General features: G+C 37.0%; 1 pseudogene; it reads right to left on the bottom strand.

Annotated features, from left to right (window-relative positions):
- Positions 1 to 663: 663 nt before the first annotated feature.
- On the bottom strand, positions 664 to 1,498 carry LOC150020690 (nuclear transcription factor Y subunit beta pseudogene; annotated as a pseudogene).
- Between the last annotated feature and the right edge of the window lie 8,898 nt (positions 1,499 to 10,396).

Here is a 10,396-nt window from a genome sequence, read left to right on the forward strand (position 1 = left end):
GAAACTTCTATAATTACTGTATGTCTGTACTTCTTCAGGCCTCATGCATACCTCCTCTTTCTATTCATCTTGTTAGTTCTAGATGACACAGAGAGTAAATGTACCTGAGACAGGATATGATTTCTGACAGACTAAATGGATTTGACTCACGGTGGAACTCCCAATATATAAAGTATTTTCAAGTTTTCCCCAAATGGCTGAATACTGTGATTTATACACTATATATTTTTATAAATGAATTTTAGCTTGAAGCTATAGACAATGAGCAATATGTTTATGAAAAATAAGCACAAATAAAATTTCATTTCTTTTTTTGAACTCTACCCTTATATTTTATTAAAAGGGCAAACATCATGAATTAACCCAGCTGCTTACTTGAATTACAAAAGTAACATGATTCAATATGAAAATAAGAAACTGTCTACAAATCTGACAGTAATAAATTGCAATATACAATGCATACAGGAGTCATACAGAGCAACAAACTCTCGTACAAAACAAAAATATTTTAATACCTTTAAAATCCAAATTTTTCTTTAAAATCATTCATGAAAAAGATTCTCAAGTCAGAATGAACAGCTCAACTAGTCAAGCATCAGGAAGCGACATTACAGCTATTGAATATACAAAGAGACACCCCCTCCCGAGTCCTCTCCTCCTCACGCCTCTGCCTCAGAATCACACGGACTCTCCCGCTTCTCTGTACTTCCCACGCCTTCATTTCTTCCCATCATGAAAACTGAATTTGTTGAACACCAGAAATCTGTTGATATGATGTTGTGTAAACCATAACATTTGGTTGTTGACCGTCCGCAGTTATTAAGCCAGCTGGTAACTGGCTGGTAAATGCCTCCTCTGTTAGCTCTTCACGTAGTCCATCTGCGGCTGTGACTGCACCGCCGATTCTTTTCTCTCCTTTCATTGTCTCTCTGAATTTCTGAAGGTATAATTTTAGAGGTTCTACGTAACTGTCAAATCCTAAGGTGGACATGGCGAAAAGAATATCTTCTCCATTGATTGTCTTCCGTTTCTCCTGATGGCGTCTTTCACTTGCTTCAGATGTTATAAAGCTGATGAACTCACTGACACATTCTTGGACACATTCTTTGGCATCTTTTGCAATCTTTCCCGTTTGAGGTATGGCATTTTTCATTATCCTTGCCACATTTGCAATTGGAAGATATTTATCTTGTTCTCTGAAACTTTCTTCTGAACCATTTGTGTCTTCATGATCATTCATGCTGTCCTCAATATCATCATGAGGCTGTATAACATAATGACTTCCTCCAATGTAGTCTGCAGAAATTCCTAGTTGGGAAGCATCTGTTGTAGAACTGTCACCATCCATTGTCATGAACTACTGTCAGAACCGTGTTGTCAGTGGTGTTCAAGAACACCAGTTTGAGTCGGTTTCTAATCTTTGCCCAATTCAACCTCCAATGCAGCCCTGGTTGGCTCCCGTCTCCAATCGGCTGTTTGGTTGGACAGAAAATGGCTGCGAAGGCAAAATTTCATTCCTATGTTTGACTGACACATGAATTATGGATCAAAATCCAGTTTTTTTAAGATAGTAAATAATGCAAGAAACAGGGAGGAAAGGAGAGAGAAAAAGAAAACTCTACTGATAATGTATTGAGAAAGGAACTTCAGGAACAGAAGATTGTTAGGAGAGACCAAAATAGTAAGTATTTTGGATGAAATGGTGTAAATAAGTAGATTAGATACATACCTAACAGAAAAACAAAATACGTCTCTTTTAAATGAGTAATATTAAGATATTTAGTTATGATGGTGGCATTCATTAGTATTGTCTTCATATAGCCATCAGAATCTTCAGTTTATAATTTTTTAAGCAAGGGATATGTGTATGGAATTCAGGGGTCTTTGAACTTGGATAGAAAAAATAATTTTTTTATTTTTATGAACCTCTAATTGAATAAATTAGTGATTCTTTCAATTATAAATACACATAACAAATCACAGTAATTTTACAATACCTATGTTTGAGTCACCAAGAAATTACCAATACTTCCATATCACATTACAATTGTTTCAGGTACAAAATATCAGTTATGCTCCGAACTAACTTCAAATTACAACAGTCGGCCTACTGGAAGATCATATTTTATGTATTTCAAAACAAGCACATATGATATTATTTCAAAATATTTAATGTTTATTATTCTGATATTACATTTCAATATGGTCGATCTTCTGTATGATTCATTTTATTTTGTGAATTTAGAAAAACACTGAGCAGGGTCCCTGGCCTCACCAGACAGCCAAAGCAGTTCATGGCCTAACACAGACCAACATGTCTGAACCCGACATGCAGAAGTCTGCTTGTATTCAATGACCTTAGAGCAAAAGAATTTAACAGGAACATACACTCAGGAAACTCCCTGTCAAGTGCTCTTTTCAGAAGTCCGTCCACTCTTTTTAAGTGAAATCTTCTTATGGTGAAGTGATTCTGCTACTTCCGTGAGAACTGAACAGAGTCCAATGTGACTACGCCCGGCACGAAATGTGCGCAGCCAATAGTGGGTGGTAGGCAGGCCAGGCACAGTCCCTCACAGACCTTGTTGCCTGGAGACACCAGTGGTTCTGTGGCTGTAAAGTGCAAATATGTGATACCTGGTCATTACAATACAACTAGTGGATGATGGAGTAAGAGGAGCTGAAGATAGAGTTAGAAACTGTACCTGGAATCTGAATTCTAGAGCTGCTCAACAGGACAGAGTAGATGCAGGTTTGCATCGATGTGCAGTAATCATTTATACGTGACTTGGTGGGGGAATGAGCAGCTTGGGAAGCCATAGCTTAGCATCATCCAATCAGGAAGTCCCTCACCCTGGGCAGGCAGAACACCCTGACCAGATCTTCTCTGATAAAGACCTGAGGACACTCAAAGGGTCATGATCACTGGACGTTCTCCAGCATAGTAGCCACTCTTAAGCTTTCCTGCAAATTAAACCTTTGAACTTATCAGCCAAGCCTGTAACTTGTGTAAAATGTACGTATCTGTGTTATTGTTTGCCCCAAACCTCATCATCTGGAGGATCTCTGGGAGTTTGCAATCTTTTTCTAATTCTGTCATAGTTGCATTTGGCTATTCTTTGGTGTATGACTTAAATTACATTTTAACCACAAAGGTCAGGAGTTGTGCATAAAATATGTCCAAATACATATTGCACAGCAAAAAAAGAAATATAGATGCATATTATAATTCTATTTCCTTTGATAGGATAGAAATCACCTAGAACAACATTACCATCTCTTTTTTTCCTTTTTGGGAGGGAAGGAGGGAGGAGATTCATCTAGCAGCTAAAAAGCCTAAATTGGACAAACTCAACTTAAAGAAACTAATATGTCTCAGGATGAAGTCATTTATTCCTCAGTCCCTAAAATCTCCAAAACAAAATATCCTAGAGTCACAGCATAGAGCAACATTTTGTATGGGTGCGTAAATATGAAAATTGCCACTTTTACTTCTACCCTCTGCTCTCAAAATCAATATATTCTTGGCATATTAGCTTCTGACTTATACTGTATCTTACAAAAAATATTTTCCCAGTAGGACTATAACGAGGTCACAATAATTCTTTTTTTTTTAATTCCGTCTGGCCAGAAGCTTCTAACTTACAGGGGTCATGATAAGACCAGTGAGTCCCACAAACCTTAGCCCCCACCTTTTTCTAACTATAACATGAGTTCTTTGGTTAGGACTAATGTTGCATATGTTACTATGATAAAGTTTTTAGATATTCAATAAGTTCAGAAATAGTGCCATTTATGGCATGATAGAACGTGATCTATTGTAAAATCCAAATGCAGAATGAGACCATAAGTCAGGAAGGGTAAATTATTTCCTTCCAAGATGGAAGAGGTTGGAAGTAATCGACCTGGAGCCTGGAAAATTACTGGTACCCCTGCTGTGTATGGTTCTACATTAAAGGGTGTATCCATTAGAAAGCTTCCAGATACAAGTAACAGAATACCCAAAACGGTAGACTGAATAATGCCCCCCCCCCAAAAAAAAATATCCAGGTCCTGATCTGTAGAACCTGTGAAGGTTACCTTATAGCAAAAAGGGACTGTTGTTCCTATCAGGGATTGAGTCTCTGTCTTCTCATTCCCAGTTCCAGGACAGGTAAGACTTTGCTCAAATATTCTAAAGAAATGGTTTTCGAAAATTGTGAGTTCAGGACTTGATCGGAAATGCATTTTAATTAATAATCCAGTACAACACACGAAGATCTTGGACAAAATAAACTAATTTTAATAAATGTTGCCTTACTATAAAGCTATGTACACTGATGTTTTCCTCTCTAATTTACTCTCTTTCATATTTTGTAGTGTTGCTCAAGACCTTTTAAATGGATTTCACGATTCACTAATGGGTCACGACACACAATTTGAAGCATGCTGCCCTCGAGGCCTCACAGTAATTCTCCTACCGGGATTCACTGCAGGAACCACAGAACAACCCCATCAGCTATAAAAAGTTCAAGCAAAATTGATTCTCCTGGTTCAAAAGGTCCAAATGGCAAAGCTGCTTGCTCTGCAGGACCTGCTGAAGAAGCTTAAACCCACAAGCTCACCCAGGAAGTGGGTCACAGCAGCACCCCCCATGTGATCTACATTGCCATCCAAATTAAAGGGGTCTAGGAAGCACTTTCCTTCCCTGTAATACAAGATGCAGCAACCTGTCTTTCAGTGTTGATGGGATTTAACCATATGCTGTAAGAGACTCTGGGTCCCTCAGAGTGGATGAAGAAACTACTCAGACACTCTCCATCTGAGGAAGGAAGGGAGGGAGTTTTCTCTGAGGAAAATCGCCCTTGTTTCTTTATTAGCCAGGGTTTTTATCCACTTTCCACATGAGGAAATGCATAAGAAGAACATGCAGCCCTTTCCCAAATGGCAGGGAGTGAAAGGGAAATGCAGATCAATACAGGGTTGAAATATGCCCAGGTATTTTACACAAGGTCAAAAGCACTTCCTCTTACTTAATTGTTCTGTTCTTCACATTCTACTGACAAGGACTTAAGGCTATTCAGAGAAAAACAGAGCAGGTTCCCTTTTTCTTAAAAGCCACTTTGTATTTCTATTCTATCTTTAAAATCACCTGGAGGGTGGGATTCAGAGCAGGCCTGGGAGATAAGAAACCTGCTGGTTAAGACCCAAGTTTCCCTTTGGGGGCGAGACTCCACACAGTGGGCAGTCATCAAAGTCTTTCAAACCACGCCTGCCTGTCTCCCACAATATGCTTTAGTAGTAAGAATGATACGCTTCAAATATCATCCAAAGTATGTTTCTTATGAATAAGCACCATGCCCCCAGGGAAGGTGAGAGATGAATCCCGTTATGAGAAGTTGGAGGACAGAATCTGCACAGGAGAAATAAATCTCTGCCAGACCAGAAAGGGAAGTGGGCGAGCATCTTACATCTCAGGTGGGGTCTGAGGGAAAAGAAGGGAAAGAATTGAACAGATGTCAGATGTTCATGTTCAGACTTACGCAATGAATGAATTTGCTAAAAATAGCCAGATAAGTTGAGGAACCCCAGAACTGTAGATTTTGTCCCTAGCAGGTCCTGCGGTTATTTAATGGCACCTGACATGAGGGTCATATATGACAATATACATTCCTGGCTAGAAATGGCTGATGGGTACCTTGAGCTGGAAGAAGACAAAGATTATCAAACTGATTTCTCTTATGTTTGAGCTTGTGATGAAAATTCCTAGTTTTGCATGGACCTAAAGAAAGAAGCAGATGACTGCTCACATGTGGGCCAACTCTCCAGACTTTCAAAAAATATCACTCAGGCAGGCAAAAGAATCTGACAGAGGGGTGAACTTTGGGTCACTCTCAAATGATTGGGAAGTAAAGGTAGCAATCAAGACTCCACTGAATCCCCAGGTCCAGAATGTTGTACCCAGCTAATGCCTGAAGACTGACAATTATGCCTCACAAGCAAACAGTAGTTACAAGTCAGGGCTCCAGAATCCAAAAACTGAAGCCCTCAGAAAGGTTCCACAATCCCCGGACATTAACAAGGGAGGACACGTAGGCCCCAACATCAGCAGAGCAGCCAGCTGTACCACAGTAGACCCCAGAGCAAGTGCCCAACTAGACAAGAGCCCCATGGGCATTCTGAGGACACACAATAATTCACACATAAATCTGGGTCCTTCCCTGTCCTCATGGGAACATGGGAACTGTCTTCTCACTTGGGGCATAGGATGGAGGATGGGGTACAGAGAAACAGGCCTGAAGGGAGTTCAATTTTTTCTTGCTTTCAGTGGCAATGAAAGGTTGTTAGAAATTTTTGATCAATGATGGAAAATAATGCAATTGTTATATTTTATAACATATGAGTTTGTAGGTGTACATAATTGATTCTACTGTGACTTTGAATTGAATTTATATTAATAAGACCAAGTAAAAGTGTAGTGTTTGAAATTTAGTTGTGAACTACTAAAGGACATGTGTAGGATGAGCCACAATGACTAAGGAAAGATTCGTTCTCTTTGGAACAAAATGAATATTGTAAACAGCTAGAAAACTGCTATCTACTCATTCAATAGACAATGAAATTAGGTCTGGGCAGTGTCATTATAAATCATAAAATCCAAAACTGCACTTTACAAATAATAATAAATCCAACGACTGACAGATTTAAGGGTATGGAAGCCTAGACCCCTTGGTCCTATTTGGATCAACTCTGTAAGGCCACCCAACTCCACCTACTGGTTAAGCTGGGAGAGGCCTGGTTGTGGTTGCAATACAACTCAACTCCTCTCTCCCTCTAGTTCTACTTCCTCTACTCTCTCCCCTGGTGTTGATCCCAAGAGCACTTCCCCCAGCAGCTTCATGGACGCTAAAGCCAACCTCTGAGTCAGCCTCCTGGTAAACCTGTCCATAGCACCCATTACTGACCCTGAGATCTCAAACTCTCTGTGATGCTGTCTTTCCCAAGGAATTGCTTTGTTCTCTCAAAGTTCTACTCAGACTCATATAAACAATTGCCTACAAATAACAAACATGGACTTATATTTATTAAATAATAAATATTGTGGTAAAAAAAATGACATAAATTCTACCACATTAACAAACTTTTAAGTAATACAAATCATTAACTATGGAGCATTGTTGTATAACAGATATCTGGAACTTTGGTAGCCCTGCATGGCCCATTGCACAGCAACATGCCATTTGTCCCTCCTCCCAGCCCCTGGCAGGCACCAGTCTACTTTCTACTTCTATGAGTTTAACTACTTTAGATCGCTCATATAAGTGGAATCATACAATATGTCTTCTTTGATTAGCTTATTCACTTAGCATAGTGTCCTCCAGTGTCATCCTTTTTGCCCCATATGACAAGGATGTCCCTCTTTTTCAAGGGTGAGTAATATTCCATTGTATGTGTAGGACACATTTTCTTCATTCATTATCCGTCTGTAGACAGTTAGATTGTTTCCACCTCTTGGCTATATTGACTAGTACTGCAATAAATAGGGAAGTACAGATATCTCTTCAAGATCCTGTTTTCAATAACCTTTGACAAATATCCAGAAGTGCATTGTACTGTTAATTGTCTTGTTCACAGAGTAACTTTATATACAAGAGTTAATTTCATACTGATCAACTGGAAAATATATAAATATAACCATTTGGATTATATCTATCATGTCAAGACCTTGGCACATTATGTTGTTATAAGTCTTAGGAAATTAGAATAAGGAGTATGCTATTTTGCTTGGCTGATTTTATCTTGTCCAAGATCAAGAGTACAGACTAGGTCAACTTTTCACAACCTGTGCTTTGTAAATGACCAGCAGTGTGTCAAAGCATTCCAGAAAACCCATGAAAAACTGTTCCCATTTCTATATTATTAATCAACTCATAAAACAAAATGTAGTTTCTTTTCACAATGGAATATTGAGCAAGCTGGTAGAGATCAGGTGAGTGGTCTGACCTGCCCTTGAGTATTACTCATGGATTTATGACACATTTGTAACTGACTGAACACCATGGTAGTTTTGAGGGGAGTTTATTTTTTTACTACTTTTAATTTTGGTCATATCTTGGCTAATGTTTACTCATTTTAGAGCATTTATTAATAGCAGGAAGCATAAGGAACATTGGTTTTGAATTAAATATAAAGAGAGGCATATAAAGGATGGAAATCCAAAATTCTGTTTTAGTATAACCTTTACTAGATCATAATTCTTAACTATCTATAAAAATGATTCTTTGAGTTTAAAAATCAATGTTAAAAAAATAAAACACAGGGATAGAATACTTCTAATTTGACTTTTGCTTTTTTGGAAATAACGATTACCTAAACTTACAGTATAATTACAAAGTATGATTGAAACAACTTTAAATGGCCTCTTCTACTTGTTTACCTAAAAACAAAATACAAAGTTATGGAAAACATTACAAACAGCAAAGTATTTTAACAGCAGATAATGAAAGATGCTTTAATATATCTCTCATACCATGGTACTTAAAAATGCACATACACTTAACTTTCAAAAATAAAATGTAATTTTTAATCATATATTTTAAGTCACACTTTTCCTGTATAATTAAGTTATAACAAATTAAGCAGTGGATGTGACTTATTATTTGAAAGAAAGCTAAACCGTGTTTAATGTGTCTTAAGAATAGTCACAAAAACGTGCTATAATTTAACGTGTTATACCCATGTGTCCCAGGAGACTCTATTTTCTGGTCGATCTCAGCAGAGAGAATACATTTAGATAAAGCACCAATGTGACATCCAAAAGTGATTGGAAGACAATTTAAATTTTTACTGCTGCTTTTGAAAACCATTAAGAGGGGAATATATTTTTAACTTTGAACAAAATGCATTAAAATCTCTTTATCTGAGACTCTCAAATTTTTACACAACATCACAAGCTAGTCACTCCCAGTTCCCTGCTCTCTGCACCTAGCTCCCCTTAATTCTCTGTTCCTAAATATTTGCAGTTGCTTCCATTGTTCTGATCGATGTATATTTTTAAAATAATAATAAAATTAAAAGGCAGCCCTGGGACTGTGCAAGCAATTAAGCACTCTTTCGCATAATGTAGAGGTGGGAAAAGGCTGTGACATTCATACTCCATATTTTTTTATATCTACAGTTTTATTTTCTTCAAATGTTCTTTTTTAAAATGATGTATAATTTATATTCTATTTTAAATGTGCAGTTCAATATATTTTGGCAAATATATGCACCTGTGCAAGCAACACACAAAGTTCAAGCTATGTAGATAATTTCCATTAGTCCAGAAAGTTTCTCTGTGCCCTTGTCAGGCAGCTCCCTACAATTAGTAGAGCTGACCAGCATGATGATCTCTAACACCGTTTTGTGACCTGTTTATGTTTTTCATGGAGCAGTATTTTGTTCCATTTTATTGCCACGTGGTATTCTTTTGCATGAGCATTCCATTGTTTGTTTATCTATTTTCTTGTTGCGATACATTGGCTTTTTCCAGTTTAGGGCTTTCCTGCTACTTTGTATTTTCTAATATATTGATCTATATTTCTACTTAAAACTACTTTGTTAATTTCACATCCATCATACGAAACAAAATTTAAATCTAACAGTAGCACATTTAAGAAAGATTGTGCAGATTCTGCTGGATGGAATGTAAAATATTATAATTACTTTGGAGAGCTATTTGGCAATGTTTAAGAAAGTTGTAGAGGCACAGCTTCTACTCTCCAGTAATTCTACTTCTAGTTATATATTTTAAAGAAACATCAGATAGGTACACAAGGAGACATCTACAAAAATGTTTATAGCAGCAGTTTTTATAAAAACAAAAAAGTCAAAACAGCAAAAATGTGTTGGCAACAAGAGAATGAATAAATTGTGACATATTGTATATCCGTAAATTGAACATTAGATAGCAATAAAAATAATTAATTTAAATATGAGCTACTTGTATCTACTTGGATAATTCTCACAAATATAATATTGAGCAAAAAACAAAGTTTAAAAGAATGTCATGATACGTTTTATTTAAATTTTTAAAGCAATAATTGCATAGCACAAATGTAGAAAATGTACCAAGAAATATAGAGAAATTACAAACATCATATGGGGAATAATAATTACTTCTGCAGAAAAAAACAGACATAAGACAGGAAGATTTAATTAATTTTCTATAAGCTGGGCTGTGGATATATGACTGGTCATTATAATCTCTCTTGTGTTTTGTATTGTCTGAAATATTTAATAATAACAAATTTTCTACGTGGTACTAAACCACTCAGAAGCGAATACATGATGCAACAAGTTTCTAAGGAGAGTTTTCAGAAAACATATTAGAATGAAAGGAGTTTCAGCTAGAATGTTTAGGAGACACTGAAGCAGCCTA

Source organism: Furipterus horrens, unplaced genomic scaffold (assembly GCF_987537825.1).
Source record: "Furipterus horrens unplaced genomic scaffold, mFurHor1.1.pri manual_scaffold_1, whole genome shotgun sequence".
NCBI lineage: Eukaryota > Metazoa > Chordata > Mammalia > Chiroptera > Furipteridae > Furipterus > Furipterus horrens.